Here is a 21,495-nt window from a genome sequence, read left to right as displayed (position 1 = left end):
TCATTGGGTTAGTTGTTTTTTTTTGGTACTGAGCAGTACAGACCAGAAAGTCCCAAATTCCATGGTCCATTCTGAATTAGTCGATTGCAGCTGGGACAATAATTTGGGCACCACAATTGACGTGAGCATCTCTAGGCTAGTGAGGGAGGGAAGGGGCGGGGGAAATCATCTAGGATTCCTGCTCTTGATTGTTATCCAGTGGCCCCTGCTAGAAAGTGCTTGTGTGGGGACAGGATTGAGCTTGGCTCTGATGCTGTCCAGTTCAATATCCTGTTGACATTCATGGCCTGGGCTCACACATGATCAATGGCCACTTGGTGAAATGGTGGAGAGCTGCCAATGCTCATGGAATGGAGTGGCTTCATGAGAAATGGGGCAAAGATTAAGGGGGTAAAAAACCATGTATTTGTAATTGGCTCAGTGGATGTCCAAAGGGACTTAGGGGTTCAGGTACATAGATCATTGAAGTGTCATGAACAGGTGCAGAAAATAATCAAGAAGGCAAATGGAATGTTGGCCTTTATATCTAGAGGACTAGAGTACAAGGTGGCAGAAGTTATGCTGCAGCTATACAAAACCCTGGTTAGACCGCACCTGGAGTACTGTGAGCAGTTCTGGGCACCGCACCTTCGGAAGGACATATTGGCCTTGGAGGGAGCGTAGGTTTACTAGAATGATACCCGGACTTCAAGGGTTAAGTTACGAGGGGAGATTACACAAATTGGGGTTGTATTCTCTAGAGTTTCGAAGGTTAACGGGTGATCTGATCGAAGTTTATAAGATATTAAGGGGAACAGATAGGGTGGATAGAGAGAAACTATTTCCGCTGGTTGGGGATTTTAGGAGTAGGGGGCACAGTCTAAAAATTAGAGCCAGAACTTTCAGGAGTGAGATTAGAAAACATTTCTACACACAAAGGGTTGTAGAAGTTTGGAACTCTCTTCTGCAAACGGCAATTGATACTAGCTCAATTGTTAAATTTAAATCTGAGATAGATAGCTTTTTGGCAACCAAAAGTATTAAGGGATATGGGCCAAAGGCAGGTATATGGAGTTAGATCACAGATCAGCCATGATCTTATCAAATGGCGGAGCGGGCATGAGGGGCTGAATGGCCTACTCCTGTTCCTATGTTCCCATGAACTGATCCTGCTCACTCATGGAATACAGCCGTACTTTTAGTTTCCAGAAATTCAGATTTAATTCTATATGTCAGTCAAGGGGGAAGAGGGCTCTTCCCTCAAGTCAAGATAACCCCATCCCACCATACATATCACATACTTTATAGAAAAATATTTGAACAACATATAGAGGATGAGGGGAAAGCTGTAACAGGTAAGTTATTTGTTATGCTTTCCCTAATATTTCAATAAAACAAAGTCAAAACAAATCAACCTCCACTTTCAAGAGCTGGAGTTGTATAAACAGCATTATTTCCAAAAGCAATGCCAGTTAAAGTCAGAGGCTGCAAGCAGTGGGGTGCAGTCTCTCTTTTCCTGTAAACCTAATTGCACATACAATAAAATACACTACATTTTTAAAACTATGGAAATCAATAATTTCGGCATAACGCTTAAACTAAGATACTGGCGAAGAACTGAACGTTTTTTTGAGGAGGGAGGAGAGGTTGGGAAGTGAGGTCTTAATGACAGCTGACTTTGACATTTTTGGTGCCTGAACCACAGCTGGGAGCAGACCTCTTATTCCTATCCAATCAGAACTTATAAATCAGTCTCTGACATCACAAACCACGCCTATAAAAGTTCGGCTTTTCCCCACCCACTCGGTTTATTCCAATAAACTTTGTGCTATTCAGAGGAAAATTGTACAGCACTCCAGAGCTCCCTGATCACAGCCATCAAGCAGCTCATATCCCTAACTCACTGAGCCTCCACAGCGGTAAGAGACTGTCGAATTATTATTTAACATCTGTGGTTTTAAAATGATCGTATTAAATTTCAAGAATGTTCTTAATGCTTTTAACACTTTCTTTGCAAGTTTTCTTCTTTGGAAACTGGAAGGTATGCAGTCTTTCTATATGAATCAAAATAAAATCATCACAGGGAGCAGAGGATTAATATTTGAAAAGAATATCAACCCTTTGAATTACAATTCAGAAAATTTTACATTGTAATAATTAACCACTATAAACCAAGAATGAAAAAAGCACAAATAATCTTTTTTCCATATTAACATTTAAAGGGGCACTCACTGTCTTTGTCACCAGGAAGCGGAAAGAGCTGCAACAACCCCATGTCAATGTCACAATGACATCATGAGCGAGTGATGCGATCATATTTAGTGACATGTTTTGACATCATTAAAGTCATCCCATCCAATTTTTACCAAACATTTTTCTTTAAAGGTGTTTTTAATAATAAAAACCTTGTTGTATTGCTGGCTAGAACATAATATGTGATTTACATCTACTAAACTATAAAATGGAATCTTCTTAACCTCTAACTCTGACTATAAACCTCCTATTCAGACAACTAACTTTCTAAAGTAATGATGTCTCTGTGCTCTAGAATGATGAAAAGCAACATGCTAATAATGTATGAGACTGAATCACCGAGAGCAGATGTATCTTTAGGTTTCCTCATACTGTTCCTCACTCGTACTTCCATATTATAAAGACAGAAACTACTTTGCAATCATTTTTCTAAAGCTGGCCATCAGCACTCATCAGACTGATATTTTTCATTCTAACAGAAAGCATTTGGACCAAGGATTCAAATTTTGAACAAGAAGGGTTAAGGCAGCAATTTGTTCTGGGTTACAAGCCAAAAATGTCATTATTAGATTCATAAATATGCCACTGACATATTCTTTTAGATGGTTGTTTCAGCTAATCTACTGCATGTTCCTATATATATTTATATTTTTAACCAATACACTCAAAAGCATGATATGAATGAGATTATACAGACCAGTTCTGAAAGGTTACATGGTACAACACTGGGATATTTTCATTACGCTTTTAATGCTGTTCTGTCAGTTTCAGTTTTACTCTCTACAAGACATTTTCAGAGTTTTGTATTATATATGGATATTTGCAACATTGATATATATTAGGTGTATATTTTTAAATCTCCTATATCTATGCTGGAATTTATGGCAATATGATCAGTTGTTACAGCTATAAAATTATTTTTTAACTGGTAGTGAAATGGATTGTGCAGTAGCATCATAGCAAATGGACACATTATCCCACTCAAACAGTGAGACTTGAGTTTAAATCCTTGGGGCAATTTTAACTGTCGGCGATAGTGTCAAATGGGTGATAGCGGATCGGCTGCACATTGTACACCCCGCTCGATTTTCCTTTCCAAATGGAAGGATTGAACAGGGTGTATAATGTGCGGCTGAGCTGCTATCGCCCGTTTTACACCATCAGCGAAAGTTAAAATTACACTTGTGTCCACTGGGCTTCACATCCAAGCTTACCCTCCGCACCCCCCACCCCCCAACCCCCCCAAACCCACCCCAATCCCAGTCAAGTTATCAGTGTTGGCCAGGTCATCAGATGTAACAGAGGACAACAGGAGAGAAGAAAAAGTCATGGAAGTTCTCCCCACAGTGACATGGCACCTCTTAACCAGCAAAACCAGGTGAATTGGTTGAAAACCAAACCACCAGAGCATTTCCCAGTGCTTGCCGAGTCCAAAGTTACAAAAGCAAAAAAACTAGCAATTGGATCGAGAGGACCTACTGTTCCAAAGGGAAGGAAGGAAGAACTGAGGGATGAGAGCTACTCAATCTAGTGTGGAAATGGTGATACTTGTGGAATCAAGGCTGATCATTTTGTCCTCTTGACTGGGGAGGACAGTCTGGATGCAGGAGGCATAGTCAGTGAAATTAAAAATATGAGACATAATAAGCCCCGATTTTAACTTGGGGCACATTCGAGGGGGACTGAGTGTGGGCGGGAGGGAAACTTCCACAGGTTCCTAGGCATGAGGCCTGGGCCATTTAAATCCCGTGCTTCATTCAGATAGTTCAACTCTGTCACCCACCCGAAACCGGCAGGAGTGACAGCGGGTGGGTGCGGGAATTGGGGGCAGGAGCTCGATGCCGCTGTGGACCAAAGGAAATGGTCCCCGGCAAGGTAAGTCATGCAGGAGCAGAGGACTGGGTCGATTGCAACTGGAGGAGGTTGTGTGGGGAGTGGGGGGAAGCCCATGGCAAAGGAAGCCCAAGGTTACTGCAAGGAGCCTTTTAGAAATTTAAAAAATGATTACTTACCTGGGCCTCTTCTGGCCCGATCCTGCTTGCTGGCAGCTTTTGTTAAAATCGTGGGGGGCAGGAACGCTGCGGGAACGCAGCGGGTTATGCCTGGCTGCCATTTTAACCCCCCCCACCGTCCGCATCATTCCCACTGAGTGGGCAGGGTTAAAATTGGGGCTTTTTAAAACCGTTAGGCAAGTGGAATATTTGCCCAAAATTATATTAAAGAATATGATTTGTATTGGAACCAAACAGGTTCAAACACATTTTCAAAAAATAAATCAAAAAAATTAAAAATTGTAGAAATGACACTTGAGCTTATAAGGCAACCTTGAGTCAAAAATTCAGTTTGTCTCCATTTGAAGCACAACTGTTTGGCAAAAAGCTGAATTTTGAAAACCGCAAAAAATGCCACTTAGCACCAGAAGAGAATTATGAGGTAAATTTTGAGAGACTGTGTGCAGATTGTAGAATTGGGCATGAAAGTCATCACAAATGATTCGTGGCACTCCAGATTTTCTGGTGATTAATATTAATTGTCAGAACTTTGGAAATGCCATAAATTGGGCACACAAATCTCCATGCCTGATTCTCCAGTAAGCTCTCCCATCAAGGAGTTGGGAGTGGAGCTCATACAATTCACCCTTACATTTGTGCAATGATGATCTTTGTAATTTTGTTTAAAAAAATTCTCAGAAAAGAGTTCTTGGACATGGAAAAATCCTAAACAAATTTGAACTTCAGGTTCAGTTGTGATCATGCTCGTTGCAATTTTCTTTTCAAGAATGCATTTTTAAAAACTGAATTTTATATATTTCCATATTTTGACTGCTCCTTTGATTTCACACTCATGGGATTTTATCTGAATAATCTTACTGAGCTAAAATCCCTGCTAATGAAAGCACTGTTACGTTTCTCAGCTTAGGAGTCTTTACAGAAATTCCTGTCAATGCTAGGGCATTTTGTATTACGCCTTCGTCGCTGTCTTACAGTTTTTTGATCGATATTTTTCTTTTACTGAAATGGTGGACACAGAAAACTAAATTACATTTAAAAAATAGCAAATGCTTTTTTCAACTCATTGAGGTGCACAGTAGGAATGTTGCAGTTTACGAAACTAGGGAATAGAAATTCTGCATCCTTGCTAGCCAGCCTGTGACTTTCACCCCATTTGAAGTGAATGTGCTGCTGAACACAGAGGCAGAATTTCTACCCCCTAAATATTGAGAAGAAAATAGCCCAGTCGCTCAAATGATTCAGCACTTGACTGATAATGACAAATCTTGGCCTAGAAATTGGACCTCATTGTGCTTGTTTTACACCTGTAAAACAGACGCAATGAGGTCCATTTTCGAGGACCAATGTCCTGTGCCCCAAGGACATCGCTTTGGAGAGGGTGCAGAGGAGATTCACCAGGATGTTACCAGGGCTGGAGCGCTTCAGCTATGAAGAGAGACTGGGAAGATTGGGTTTGTTTTCCTTGGAGCAGAGGAGGCTGAGGGGGGACATGATTGAGGTGTACAAAATTATGAGGGGCACAGATAGGATGGATACTAAGGAGCTTTTTCCCTTCGTTGAGGGTTCTATAACAAGGGGACATAGATTCAAGGTAAAAGGCAGGAGGTTTAGAGGGGATTTGAGAAAGAACTTTTTCACCCAGAGGGTGGTTGGAGTCTGGAACTCACTGCCTGAAAGGGTTGTGGAGGCAGGAACCCTCACAACATTCAAGAAGCATTTGGATGAGCACTTGAAATGCCATAGCATACAAGGCTACGGACCAAATGCTGGAATATGGGATTAGAGTAGACAGGGCTGATGGCTGGCGCGGACACGATGGGCCGAAGGGCCTCTATCCGTGCTGTATGACTCTATGACTTCTGAAAGACATCCGATTTGATATTGGGTCAGGCCATTTTTTCAGGGGGCCAGGTCGAATTATTAAGTTCATCGTTTTTTTTCTTTTCCTTGCCAATTTTCTCCACACTGGAATCCAGTGGCTCTTGCTGGGGTAGTTCACCAATACCAGTTAACATCCAGTATCTTGCCACTCACCTTTACTTATCAGCAAACCTTGACAGTGGGGCCAATTTCAGGGTTGGGTGAACTTGGAGCGAGCCATGGGCAGTGTGATTGTGCCACCCACCCAATGGCATAAGAGGGAGGTCTGAACTGTTTCATGGTTGGGCTACATCTGCATAATTTGAGTGAGCTGCTAACCCACAACGAGAATTGACATGCAGATTGCCGATCAGGAGGGGGGAGAAATCCAGTGGCTGCTCGATGAAGCTGAGCCGGAAATATTTCCATAAAGGGGGCTGCTCGGTAATCTCAGGGATGGCTACTTAGCAACTGGCACCTGTCAGGAGGAGCATTCAATGGCATCACTTTTTTATAGCCATTTTCAGAGCGGCCTGCAGCAGTCCCTGTAAGGGCTGCTGGTTAGACTCCTCTAAGTCCAGAACAATGGGAAAAGCGGCAGAGCACACATTCCACCCATTCGTACTTGAAAATTACATTGTGATCTAAAAACGGCTTAGGACCCCAATTTAAATATTTTAATAAGGCTCCCACCGGTTTCGGGAGGGACCGCTGGATGCCCATTTCAAATTCTGTCTGCCCCTTCCCTATGCCCCTGACCTCGAAATCCCTGCTGGCAATGGGGTGGAAAGATGATTTGTCCCATCCCTCCGCCACTGCCACTACTGATCCGGTTGCTGGGGTGACTCACCTTCTATTTCTTGCTTTCTTCGAGATCAGGGTATGTAGGAGGTCACCAGGATCACATACAGCACTGTTGCAGCACCCTCCTCAGCTTGGGGAGAGGGAATTTGCTGCCGATACTACCGCAGCATGGCCAGGATGCCAGCTGAAGATCATAAAAATATTTTTTTAACTTTAGATTTTAAATTTGCCACTGTGACTTCGATCAGCAGCCTTAGTCAAAGCAGCTGCCATTTCAAACTGAAACCCTCCCTCTGCAGCCTGCAGCAGCACTGGATGCCAGGCATTCATTGAGCCCAGTGTTGTTCAAGCATAAATGATGAGAATTATGTTGTATGATGTTATCCCATCATTTGCATCTTATAATAAGCTGATGGCTGAATGGCTCCCTGCCCAATTTTTGTTCCCCATTTGCCCAGGGTACACTAGTTTACCAACGTAACCGAAGAGGAAAGTCTAGTGCTATTTGCACAAGCAGCTTTTAGTACATTTAGCTGGAATTGCCTTTTAATATTTTTTCTAATTGTACTTTATGATGTTTAGCATTTAAATCAAGTACCATGGATCGATAGAAACATAGAAACATAGAAAATAGTAGCAAGAGTAGGCCATTCGGCCCTTCGGGCCTGCTCCACCATTCAAAATGATCATGGCTGATTGTCTAACTCAGTACCCTGTTCCCGCTTTTTCCCCATATCCCTTGATCCCTTTAGCATTAAGAAATATATCTATCTCCTTCTTGAATACATCTAACGACTTGGCCTCCACAGCCTTCTGTGGTAGAAAATTCCACAGGTTCACCACCCTCTGAGTGAAGAAATTTCTCCTCATCTCGGTTCTAAATGGCATACCCCGTATCCTGAGACTGTAACCCCTGGTTCTAGACTCCCCAGCCATCAGGAACATCCTCCCTGCATTTAGTTTGTTTAGTCCTGTTAGAATTTTATATGTTTCGATGAGATCGCCTCTCATTCTTCTAAACTCTATTGAATATAGGCCTAGTCGACCCAATCTCTCCTCATACGTCAGCCCTGCCATCCCAGGAATCAGTCTGGTAAACCTTCGTTGCACTCTCTCCATGGCAAGGACATCCTTCCTCAGATAAGGAGACCAAAACTGCACACAATACTCCAGATGTGGTCTCACCAAGGCCCTGTATAACTGCAGTAAGACATCCCTGCTCCTGTACTCAAATCCTCTTGCAATGAAGACCAACATACCATTCGCCTTCCTAACTGTACCTGAATGCTCGCTTTCAGCGACTGGTATACAAGGACACCCAGGTCTCGTTGCACCTCCCCTTTTCCCAATCTATCACCATTCAGATAATCTGCCTTTCTGTTTTTACAACCAAAGTGGATAACCTCACATTTATCCATGTTATACTGCATCTGTCATGTTCTTGCCCACTCACCCAACTTGTCTAAATCACATTGGAGCCTCTTTGCATCCTCCTCACAGCTCACATTCCACCCCAGTTTTGTGTCGTCTGCAAACTTGGAAGTTTTACATTTAGTTCCCTCATCCAAATCATTGATATATATTGTGACTAGCTGGGGCCCAAGCACTGATCCCTGCGTACCCCACTAGTCACTGCCTGCTCATAGGATATGGCGCATGCTCACAAATTCATGCACTGTGCATTTCCAAGCTCAGCCATGTCCTTGAGATGCCAATCAAAGGCCAGGTATTTCCCACACGGGAAGAGAGCAAGAAATGGAAGGTGAGTCACCCCAGCAACCAGATCAGTAGTGGCACTGGCAGAGGGATGGAACAAATCATCTTTCCACCCCATTGCCAGCAGGGATCAATTTGTAACCTGACAGAGGCTTGAAGAGGCAGGAAAAAAATTCCAGGTTTGAAGATGCGGCATGACAGAAGCCATCGCTGCTCTGAAAGCTCTGAAGGCTCAAACAGATAATCAGAAACCTTTTATCCATGTCAGTTTCTTAATACATTTTTTTCATTATGATAGTAAATCTGGGGTATTATAAAGTAATGATTAAGTAGTTTCTTCTGACTGAGCATTAATTGTTTAGGTGAACTAACCATCTGTTCTATGCACTTTCGACACTAACAACAGATAACAGTTACAAAGTAAGAGAACATCATTTCACATCAAATTGCAAGTTATATAGAATTACAAAGAAATTACTATACATTCGGCTCAACCAACCTGCATTGGTGTTTATCCTTTACTCGAGCAGCAGCCCTAATCCATCTGCCTGCCCTTTCCATATATCCCATAACCCCCTCTCTTTTCCATTCCATTCCTCTGAGAAATACTTGGTAAAAAACCTTTGTTTTGTTGTGGTAAAGAACAGTTCACTGTACCAATTAATTCAATATCAGAAAATACTTCTGTACTGCCAAGAGTCCCAAAAAAATCCAAACAATGTTTATTGCCAAGAATTTCCTGCTGATCGACTACAAATCATTTCTTGATAAACCTGCAGTAAGGCGCTGAAGTCATGCATTTATCAATATATATGCTGGTGCTTATTATTTCCAGCCACAGAAGACACCCATGCTTTGCTGCCTGCACTGGTCACTGCTGTCAGGACAAAGATTTACCCAAAACCAAATAAAACCACCCTATAAAATTAAACAGTACAACGCATGTAAAACTGACATACCCTGGAGACATTTTTTTGCATTACTTTTCTTCCTCTCCAGTTTTCTCTCCTCCTCCTCAGATCTCCCTGCCTCATGGTGGTGTTTGGGCCCTTTGGCAATAGGTGTTCTCTGCTACCTTACCCGTGTGTGAATCTAGACAGTGAGGGGGTGAAAATCCTTGGCCTCCAATGGTGGATTCAAGGTGGAAGGCAGACCTAATGAGGGAAGGATCTGCTCACAATCCTGCTGGCTGCCATTTCTCCATAAACATGGCCCATGATGCTGGAGGAGGCGGGGCCGAGGGGAGGATTACCCATGTCGGGAACTTTTTCAGCCCCGGCCTCCTTATTGCACAGCATTCTGGAGGCCAGGATGAACCTGGCACATGGTCTACCAAGGGGGTGCACTGGAGTCCCCAGTCCTCACCTGACGTCCACACATCTGCACTTTCCAGCAGGAGTCACTGGTTAGTGATCGGTATTAATAACCTTGGCTGATTATTTTCCTCTCTCCACCTGCTGCTGAGGTTAGTGGAGCTGCTTTGCTACTACCCCAGCTAAAATCAGCGAATCCAGCATGGATTATAGATTGAACCTGGAGCCCTTATGGTCTGTATCCTGTCAAGGTAACAATGAAACCAATAAGGTGGGGAGAGGGTTCAAGCAAAAATATTAGTAAAAAAGATAAAACAGGAGTAAGAAAAAGGGACCAGTGTAAAGTCCAGGCCAGTGTTATAGAAACCATAAATACTCCAAGTCTGGGAAACAATAAAATAACTGAAATAAACACAGCGGGAGTGATAAATAAGAAAAATGATAAGGTATAAAGTGTATAAGTAAAAGGAACAACTACAAAAGACGATTTAAACTGTCTGTACAGCAATATATACAGCATCCAAAATAAAACGGGGGAACTGGAGGCAATAATCTGTAGCGAGAAACCAGATTTAGTAGGAATAACTCAACCATGGCTACATAAAGAACAGGACTGGCAACTAAATATTGCAGGTTATAACATAATCAGAAAGGAGAGGGAAGGAAGAAGTGGGGGAGTGGAGTAGCTGTACTAATTGAGATAACAATGACAGTAGAAAAAAGGGACATAACTAACATTAAGATAGAAACAGAATCCAAATGGATTGAAATAAAATATAAGAATGGATTGATCATGCTAATAGGGGTGTACTACAGACCACTAAATAGTGGAAAGGAGGTAGAGGAAGAAATATGAAGCAAATATGTGAAATGAGTAAAGGACATAGAATAATAATCATGAGAGATTTTAACTACCCCCAAATAAACTGGCAAGAAGAGGTAGGTAAAGGGATAAAGGGGAGGAGTTTTTACAATGTGTACAGGACTCCTTTCTTACCCAGTATGTAAAAAGCACAACAAGAGAGGAAACACTGCTGGATCTAGTAATGGGAAATGAACCAGAACAGATAAGAGAAGTAAACATAGGGGAACATCTAGGCAATAGTGATCACAACATAATAAAGTTTAAGATAGAGATTGAGGAGGACATAAGACTAAGACCAAATAAATAAATTAGAAAAAAGCTGATTTTGCAGGGATGAGAATGGAACTAGGAAAAATAAACTGGAAAAATTTACTGACAAACAAAGAAATAGAACAGCAGTGGGAAACATTTAAAACAGTGATTTATATAGTCCAGGAGAAATATATCCCACTAAAAAGTAAGAACAAACTAGCCAGTAATGAAACACAATTGATGAATAAAGAAATAAGGGCAAAATTGAAACTAAAGAAAAAGGCATACACTAAGTACATAGACAACAAAGGAGAAGATGACAAAAGGGAATATGAAATGGTTAGGAAAGAAGTCAAAAATACAATTAGAAATGCAAAAGGAAACCATGAAATTAAATTATCAAAGAATATAAAAAGAAATAGTAAGCTATTCCACAGACACATAAAAACAAAAGAAAAATCAAGACAGGGGTAGAGTCACTAAGGGATACACACGATAAACTAACAGGCAATGACAGCGAAATGGCAGAAATATTAATTAATTACTTTGCCTCAGTATTTACCAGGGAGACTAATATGGTGGGCATGACATTAGAAGAAGAGATCAAAAAAGATATAAAGACATTTAAGATAGAGAAGGGGTGATTATTGATATACTAATCAAACTAAGAGAGGATAAAACCTTTGGTCTGGGTGGATTGAATCCGCGCATACTAAAAGAAGTTAGGGAAGAGAGAGCAGAGACACTATTACATATATATAAAAATTCATTAGAAAAGGGAATAGTGCCAGAGGACTGGCTAATGTGATTCCTATATTTAAAAAGGGAGATAGAACAAGTTCAGGGAATTATGGACCAATTAGCTTAATGTCGGTGGTAGGAAAGATAATGGAATCCTTACACAAAGATGTAATAGAGAAGCATCTAGAAACCAAAAATAAAAAAGAAAGGTCGGCATGGATTTCAAAAGGGAAAGCCATGATTGACCAACCTTACTGAATTCTTTGAAGAAGTAACAGAAAGAGTAGACAAGGCCAATGCAATAGATGTAATATATTTGGATTATCAAAAGGCCTTCGATAAGGTACTCTATAGTAGACTCATGACTAAGGTCAGAGCATGTGGAGTCAGGGGACAAGTAATAGAATGGATAGCAAGCTGGCTGCAAAACAGAAAACAGAGAGTAGGGGTTAAGGGTAGTTACTCAAACTGGCAAAAGGCGGGAAGTGGTGTTCCACAACGATAGGTGTTGGGACCACTGTTGTTCACCATTTATGTAAATGATTTGGACTCGGGAATCAGAAGTACAATTTCAAAATTTGCAGACAACACCAAATTGGGGGGTGTAGTTAATACTGAGGAGGACTGCAACAAAATACAGGAAGATATTAATAAACTTGCAGAATCGGCGTGTAATTGGCAAATGAATTTTAGCATACACAAATGTGAGGTGGTACATTTTGGTAGGTATAATAAGGAGGCAACATACTCATTGGAAAATAAGAGTCTATACAGGGTAGAGGAGCAGAGGGATTTAGGGCTTCAGGGCTTCAGATGCACAAATCACCAAAAGTAACCATGCAGGTTAATAAGACCATAAAAAAAGTAAACCAAGCACTGGGGTTCATTTCTAAAGGGATAGAATTGAAAAGCAGAGAAGTTATGCTAAACTTGTACAGAACCCATGGTTAGACCACACTTGGAATAATGCGAATAGTTCTGATCTTGACACTATAAAAAGGATTTGGAGGCACTGGAGAAGGTGCAAAAAAGATTTACTTGGATGATACAAGAAATAAGGGGATAAAAAAGGAGGGAGGGAGGGTCGCAATATTAGTTAAAGAAACAATTACAGCTGTGAGGAGGGATGATATGTTTGAAGGATCATCAAATGAGGCCACGTGGGTAGAACTGAAGAACAAAAAAGGGGCAATCGTATTGCTGGGAGTGTACTATAGACCCCCAAACAGTCGGAGGGAGATAGAAGAGCAAATATTTAGGCAAATTTCAGAGAAGTGCAAAAACAATACGGCAGTAATAATAGAGGATTTCAACTACCCGAATATTAACTGGGATAGAATCAGTGTAAAAGGTATAGAGGGCGCAGAATTCTTAAAATGCATTCAGGAGAACTTTTTTAGCCAGTACATAGCAAGCCCAACAAGAGAGGGGGCAGATTTGGACTTAGTTTAAGGGAATGAAGCTGGCCAGGTGGACGTGCTATCAGTGGGAGAGCATTTTGGTGGTAGTAATCATAATTCAGTTAGATATAGCATAGTTATGGAAAAGGACAAAGATAGACCAGGAGTAAAATTTCTCATTTGGGGAAAGGCCAATTTTACTAAACTGAGATGTGATTTAGCAAAAGTGGACTGGAAACAGCTAATTGAGGATAAATCAGTGTCAGAGCAGTGGGAGGCATTCAAGGAGGAAATAGTGAGGATTCAGAGCAAATGTGTTCCCACAAAGGAAAAGGGTGGGACTCCAAAATCTAGAGTCCCCTGGATGTCAAGGAGCATACAGGGTAGGACAAGGCAAAAAAGGGAACCTTATGTCAAATACCGAGAGCTCAATACTAGAGAAAGCCTAGAGGAGTATAGAAAGTGCAGGGGTGAAATTAAAAAGGAAATAAGGAAAGCAAAGAGAGGGCATGAAAAAATATTGGCAAGTAAAATCAAGAAAAACCCAAAGATGTTTTATAAATACATAAAGAGCAAGACAATAACTAAAGAAAGAGTAGGGCCTATTAGAGACCAAAAAGGTAACCTGTGTGTGGAAGTGGAAGACGTGGGTATGGTTGTTAATGAATACTTAGCGTCTGTCTTCACTAAAGAGGGGGATGATGCAGATGTTGTAGTTAAGTAGGAGGAGTGTAAAATATTGGATGGGATAAATATAGTGAGAGGAAGTATTAAGGGGTTTAGCACCTTTGAAAGTAGATAAATCGCCAGGCCCGGATCAAATGTATCCCAGGCTGTTAAGAGAAGCAAGAGAGGAAATAGCAGAGGCTCTGACCTTCATTTTCCAATCCTCTCTGGCTACAGTTGTGGTGCCAGAGGACTGGAGGACTGCTAATGTTGTACCATTGTTTAAAAAGGGAGAAAGGAATCGACCGAGTAATTATAGGCCAGTCAGCCTAACCTCGGTGGTGGGCAAATTATTGGAAACAATTCTGAGGGACAGTATCAATCATCATTTAGAAAGGCATGGATTAATCAAGGACAGTTAACATGGATTTGTTAAGGGAAGATCGTGTCTCACTAACTTGATTGAGTTTTTTGAGGAGGGAGGATCGATGAAGGTAGCATGTTTGATGTAGTCTACGTGGATTTTAGCAAGGCTTTTGACAAGATCCCACATGACAGACTGGTCAGAAAAGTAAAAGCCCATGGGATCCAAGGCAAAGTGGCAAGTTGGATCCAAAATTGGCTCAGTGGCAGGAAGCAAAGGGTAATGGTCGACAGGTGTTTTTCTGACTGGAAGGCTGTTTCCAGTGGGGTTCCGCAGGGCTCAGTACTAGGACCCTTGCTTTTTGTAGTATATATCAATGATTTAGACTTAAATGTAGGGGGCATGATTAAGAAGTTTTCAGATGATACAAAAATTGGCCGTGTGGTTGATAGTGAGGAAGAAAGCTGTAGACTGCAGGAAGATATCAATGGACTGGTCAGGTGGGCAGAAAAGTGACAAATGGAATTCAATCTCTGCTGATTAGGTGACTCACAAACGCCATTAAAAACCAGGCAGCTAATTATGAACTCTGATTTTAAACCTGTGCTCTACAGGAAAGAAAGGTTAGTGTTACTTTAAACTTGAAAGCTTTACAGTTCAGCAGCATTATTACTTTTCATATAGTTTCATTATGAACCTTTTAAGAAAATAATTTCAATTTTTTTATCGACCATCAAGCCATTTCAGTGTTTTTATAAACATTAGTTGTGGAGTATATTTACATTTCAGTGTTTTTTTATAAAGTGTGACGTAATGCATTTGGGGAGGGCAAACAAGGCAAGGGGTTACACAATAAATTGTAGGATTCTGAGAAGTGTAGAAGAACGGAGGGACCTTGGAGTGCATGTCCACAGATCCCTGAAGGTAGCAGGACACGTAGATAAAACATAGAAAACATAGAAAATAGGAGCAGGAGTAGGCCATTCGGCCCTTCGTGCCTGCTCCGCCATTCAATATGATCTTGGCTGATCCTCTATCTCAATACCATATTCCCGCTCTCTCCCCATACCACTTGATGCCTTTTGTGTCTAGAAATCTATCTAGCTCCTTCTTAAATATATTCAGTAATTTAACGAATGGTTAAGAAGGCATACAGGATACTTTCCTTTATCGGCCAAGGCACAGAATACAAGAGCAGGGAGGTTATGCTCCCTGTAACTGTATAAAACACTAGAGCAGCTTGAGTACTGCGTGCAGTTCTGGTCACCACGGGAAAGATGTGATTGAGCTAGAGAGGGTACAGAGGAGATTTACGAGGATGTTGTCAGGACTGGTGAATTTTAGCTATGAGGAAAGATTGGATAGGCTGGGGTTGTTTTCTTTGGAATAGCAGATGCTGAGGAGAGATTTAATCGAGGTATATAAAATTATGAGGGGCCTAGATAGAGTGGATTGGAAGGAGCTATTTCCCTTAGCAGAGAGGTCAATAATCTTGGGGCACAGATTTAAAGTAATTGGTAGAAGGATTAGAGGGGAGCTGAGGAGAAATGTTTTCACCCAGACGGTGGTGGGAGTCTGGAACTCACTGCCTGAAAGGGTGGTAGAGGCAGAAACCCTCAACTCATTTAAAAAGTACTTGGATATGCACTTGAAGTGCCGTGACCTACAGGGCTACGGATCAAGTGCTGGAAAGTGGGATTAGGCTGGATAGCTCTTTTTCAGTTGGCATGGACACGATGGACTGAATTGCCTTTTTCTGTGCTGTAAATTTCTATGATTCTATGATTCTGTACCAATCTGGAAAGATTGAATAAGCTGGGGATCTTTTCTCTAGAAAAGAGAAGACTGAGGGGTGACCTGATAGAGGTCTTTAAGATTATGAATGGGTATGGTAGACATAGAGAAGATGTTTCCTCTTGCAGGGGAAATGAGAATTAGGGGCCATAAATATAAGATAGTTACTAACAAATCCAATAGGGAATTCAGGAGTTTGAGGAGGCTCACGTGGAGCATAAACACCAGCATGGACTTGTTGGGCCGAATTGCCTGTTTCTGTGCTGTACATTCATTGTAATTCTTTGTATGTTCAAAAATCACCAGTGCTATTGATATGGAATCCTAGTTTATTCAATAGACTAAAGGATACAGTAAATACTCAATATGTTTTCAGATATATACTAAGAATATATTTATAAAGACAAAAATGAATTGCAGTCTGGGGCTTATATTTTTACAGGTATTAGTTTCTCCTCACAACTTCACATTAAGGCACATTTTTAGTAATCCCCAAGATAGAAAACTAACTTTAGAAACGTTGAGGTCAGACAGAGCCATATGTTTCTATGTGCATGTAAATGCTCACCCCAACAAGAATGTCTGGGTACAACATGTAGTGAAGTTCAGAGGAATTGTTAATGTTGTTATTCGAGATTAAATGGCGTGGGTGAGGGGGTAAGAATTGCTCTGGTCATTATGTGTAGTGACGTAATATTGAAAATAATGCTTATGATGGTGCTCAGAACAAAGAAGAATGGGGCATCACAGGTCACAGGTAAATACCCTCCCTCATAGACCACTGAGAAAACAGACACTCAACAAATTGCCATTAAACCACCACAGAAATCGGATGGATTAGATAATATATAAATTAAATGTCACTTTTTCTTTCTTAAAAATTGACACAACTTCTTTCTAATCACCATCACCACAAGCATGAAACAATAAGCCACACATACTTTTGGTGTGTTAGTGCCAATGTTGCATCAGGCATGCCCATAAGCATTGTCAAAAAGTCGTACTGCACATGTGCAGCATCCAAGATCCTTAAAGGGATGGGGAGGCCATCTGTGTTATCTAAATTGCGTCAAGATTTGGAGTTTCCTAAATAAACCTTCAATAACCCATTTTGGATTAAAATTCAAATTTGGAATTCATCTCTAAGATTCTGTTGTAGAAATTCATGCTAAAATGCTTAAAAAGTTTGACCAATTGGGATTATGAGGAATTAATGGCACAATATAAATAAAACAAGCTTCTCCAATATTGTAGAGGCACCAATGGCTCAACATACCGTGATTTTCTAGAACACAACCTCTGCATTTTTAATCCATTTACGTGAAAATAATACTCTATCATGAAAACATTGAACGCATGAGAATTTCTGGATCCGTTGAAATTGAAAGTTCAATATTAGGGATGGAGGTGAGTTTTGTTTTCTATTATTAATTACATGAAACAAAACAAGACATCTAACAAAGTGAGGCATGAGCCTAATTACACTGTAACAGCCTCCATTTGTAAAATGACCATTGTGGTACTGGTTTTGTTGTTGGCACCCCTTCATCAGCAAACAATTAGTGCCAGTAAATTTAATGAAGCGAAGATAATGAAGGTTTTATAAACTATTTAAGTTAGGAATTTATTCAAATAAAATGCTTGGCTTATCTGTTAATGATCGTAATGAATGCATCAATTTGATTTTCATTATAAAAGGGAACCTCGAAGCAGCATAAGGCTCAGCTCCCAAAACTTTGTTTTAGCACATGCCTTTCACCACCATAATGGAAAATAAACAGTGGCCACCCTCAGATGGTCTATTTTTATCTGACTAAATAAATCGGTCTGCTTTTTGTGACATAGTCTAGTGCTTCATATTAAAATGAAAACTCCATTCTAATACACTCAGCGGTGACTCCTCAATAATACTTATGGTAAACTTTTCTGAATCCAAATTTATAATAAAGAATGAAAATATTGGTTTGCAGAATATCCTCAATAATTTCATTATTAGGTCAATGGGACCTTAGAAAGTAAACAAGCTCCACAAAGAGCGTGTGACAGAATTATCAGCAGAGTAGCATCTGCATTCCAGTCATTGTGTCACAGTGATGTAGGTCATTAAGCTCTAAATGTAGCCAGCTGTTAACATTTACGAGTCTATACATCCACTTCAAATATTTTTCTCAAGTCCCATGGCAGTGATAACACGCAGTAAAATAAGAAAATCTAAATTCTTTCAGTCTGGTCACTTCCTGTCCAGCCAAAATCCTGAAAAAAAAGCACCTTGCACTCAGGTAAGAAAAAATTGATTGTGTTTCATTCCTAGATTCCTTGGGACACAACTTAAAAATTAAGATGTTATGACTAAGAAGTCAGGCAGAGCCTTTTAGACAAAGGTTAATGTAGACTTGTGAAATAAGTTACTAGGAAAGGGTTTTGAACCAGACAGCATAACGAGTTCCAGATGCAATGAGGTATATTTCCAAAGAGATCGAATTTGAAGGATACGGTGAGAAGCCAATTTGCTGGCATTAATCTATCAAACAGAGACGGGCGTGTTCAGTCTAATAGCCTTTAGCTGTTCCCAAAAGTTCTCCACCACCTTTCTCACAACCCCTCACTGCCTCTGTGCTGTCAGAGTGCTTGTCCAACATCAAATCTTGATTGAGTCATAACTTTCTCCAGCTCAACATTGGGAACACCGAATCCATCACTATCGAATGCAGCAACGCCCCCCACTCCCCCAGCACAAATTCCACTTCCTTGCCACTGACTCCAACCCCTGTCCAGCCATTGCCTGAGGCTGAGCCAAATTGTTTGTAATTTTGGAGCTAAGTTTCAGGCCTCATATACTCTCCATTACAAAGGAGCGGTTGTAGGGTTGGAGGAGGTTACAGAGATAGTGTTAAGTGAGGCCATGAAGGGATTTAAAGGCAAGGATGAGAATTTTGGTAGCAGGAACCAAAGTAGATGAGCAAGGACAGAGTGATGAGTGACTGGGACTTGGTGCGGGAGAGGATATGGGCAGCAGAGCTTTGGATGTTAATTTGGATTGTTTACAGAGGGTGGAAGATGGGAGGTCGGCCAGGAGAGTATTGTACTGGAGGTGACAAAGGCATGGATGAAGGTTTCAGCAGGTGGGCTGAGGTAGGGGCAGAGGCAGGCAATGTTATGGAGGTGGAAGTAGGTGATCTTTGTGATGGAGGGGATATGGGGTCAGAAGCTCAGGCTGGGGTCAAATAGGACACCAAGGTTGCGAATGTTCTGGTTCAACCTGAGACAATGGTCAGGGAGGGGGAAGGAGTGGGTGGCTAGGGTATGGAGGTTATGTCAGAAGCCAAAGACGATGGCTTCACTCTTCCCCCACTCTGGAGAAAATTGCGGATCATCAGAGAAACAATCTAACAACACAGAAGCAAGGGAGGAAAAAGAAGTTATTTCACCAGAATAATATGCTGGAAACGATAATGTTTTAAGATCTAAGTTGATTCAGAGAAATGGTTATCTGAAAGTTGAAATAATGGGCTCAGATTTGCTGATGGTGGGAGAAGGCTGATTAGGATTATTGTGATGAGGAGAGAAAGCAGATTGCCTGCTTCAACAGTTGTGGGAGTGAAGTGCTCCTACATCGATGAATTGCGGAGATCCACTATGTGAGGGCATTTTATTTAAAAAAATCTGAAACTGCAGACCCAGCATGGTAAATCAGGAGTTGAGAAAAAAAATGTGAAAATAAGTGTTTTCCCTCAAACATGCTAGTTTGCAAGTACAATCATTGTGTAATAAGGAGTCTTCCTCCTGCTCTCTTGAATGTTCCATGAAGAAACTTCTCATTCCTTTTATGAAATAACATTACTGATTTGTTTGAAATCCTATCTTGAGGAGACTATGCTCAATGTGAGAAGGTGAATGAAACAACAAAAACTTGCATTTATATAAAGCCTTTAACATAGTAAAACATCCCAAGGTGCTTCACAGGAGCGATTATCAAAGAAAATTTGACACCAAGCCACAGAAGGAGATATTAGGACAAGTGATCCAAAAGCTTGGTCAAAGAAGTAGCTTTTATGGAGCATCTTAAAGGAGGAGAGAGAGATGTAGAGAAGCGGAGAGGTTTAGAGAGGGAATTCTAGAGCTGAGGCCTTGGCAGCTAAAGGCATAGCCGCCATTGGTAGAACAATGAAAATTGGGGCTGCACAAGAGGCAATAAGGACCCTAGTGATTTTCCTCTCACTTGTGCACTGCATTTTTACAGGATGTATCCTGTAAAGAATCATAGAATCATAGAAAGATTACAGCACCTCCATGCAAGAGCAATCCAGCTAGTCCCACTCCCTCGCCCTTTCCCCGTAGCCCTGCAATATTTTTCCTTTCAAGTACTTATCCAGTTCCCGTTTGAAGGCCATAATTGAATCTGCCTCCACCACCCCCTCGGGCAGTGCATTCCAGATCCTAACCACTCGCTGTGTAAAAAAGTTTTTCCTCATGTCACCTTTGGTTCTTTTGCCAATCACTTTAAATCTATGTCTTCTGGTTCTTGACCCTTCTGACAATGGGAACAGTTTCTCTCTATCTACTCTGTCTGGACCCTTCATGATTTTAAACACCTCTATCAAATCTCCTCGCAACCATCTCTGTTCCAAGGAAAATAACCCCAGCTTCTCCAGTCTATCCACGTAACTAAAGTCCCTCATCCCTGGAATCATTCTAGTAAATCTCTTCTGCACCCTCTCTAAGGCCTTCACATCTTTCCTAAAGTGTGGTGCCCAGAACTGGACACAATAGTCCAGTTGTGGCCGAACCAGTGTTTTATAAAGGTTCATCATGACGTCCATACTTTTGTACTCTAAGCCTCTATTTATAAAGCTCAGGATCCTGTATGCTTTTTTAACCGCTTTCTCAACTTGCCCTGCCACCTTCAACGATTTGTGTACATATACCCCCAGATCTCTCTGTTCCTGTACCCCTTTTAGAGTTGTGCCCTCTAGTTTATATTGCCTCTTCTCGTTCTTCCTACCGAAATATATCACTTCACATTTTTCTGCCTTAATTTTCATCTGCCACGTGTCCACCCATGCCACCAGCCTGACTATATCCTCTTGAAGTCCATCACTATCCTCCTCACTGTTTACTACCTTTCGAAGTTTTGTGCAATCTTCAAATTTTGAAAATATGCCCTGTACACGCAAGTCCAAGTCATTAATATATATCAAGAAAAGCAGTGGTTCCAGCACTGATCCCTGGGGAACACCACTGTACACCTCCCTCCAGTCTGAAAAACAACCATTCACCACTACTCTCTGTTTCCTGTCCCTTAGCCAATTCTGTATCCATGTTGCTACTGACCCCTTTATTCCATGGGCCACAATCTTGATGATAAGCCTCCCATGCGGCACTTTATCAAACGCTTTTTGAAAGTCCATATATACCACATCAACTGCATTGCCCTCATTTACTCTCTCTGTTACCTCATCAAAAAACTCAATCAGGT

The 21,495-nt window shown here is 41.1% G+C and overlaps 2 protein-coding genes across 6 annotated transcripts in view; one reads left to right on the top strand and one right to left on the bottom strand.

Moving 5' to 3' along the window:
- The window catches only part of cep85l (centrosomal protein 85, like), a 274,781-nt gene that overhangs the window by 126,696 nt on the left and 126,590 nt on the right, over positions 1–21,495 (bottom strand). The window lies entirely within an intron of this gene.
- Positions 1,804–21,495, top strand: part of pln1 (phospholamban 1) — a 44,988-nt gene continuing 25,296 nt past the window's right edge. For all 3 annotated transcript variants that reach the window (XR_010962917.1, XR_010962916.1, XM_067984683.1), the window contains exon 1: positions 1,804–1,898. The gene's annotated coding sequence lies outside the window, so the exon portion shown is untranslated. The remainder of the gene's footprint in view (positions 1,899–21,495) is intronic.

Source organism: Heptranchias perlo, chromosome 5 (assembly GCF_035084215.1).
Source record: "Heptranchias perlo isolate sHepPer1 chromosome 5, sHepPer1.hap1, whole genome shotgun sequence".
NCBI classification, from domain to species: Eukaryota; Metazoa; Chordata; class Chondrichthyes; order Hexanchiformes; family Hexanchidae; genus Heptranchias; species Heptranchias perlo.
This window is presented reverse-complemented; position numbering and strand designations above follow the sequence as displayed.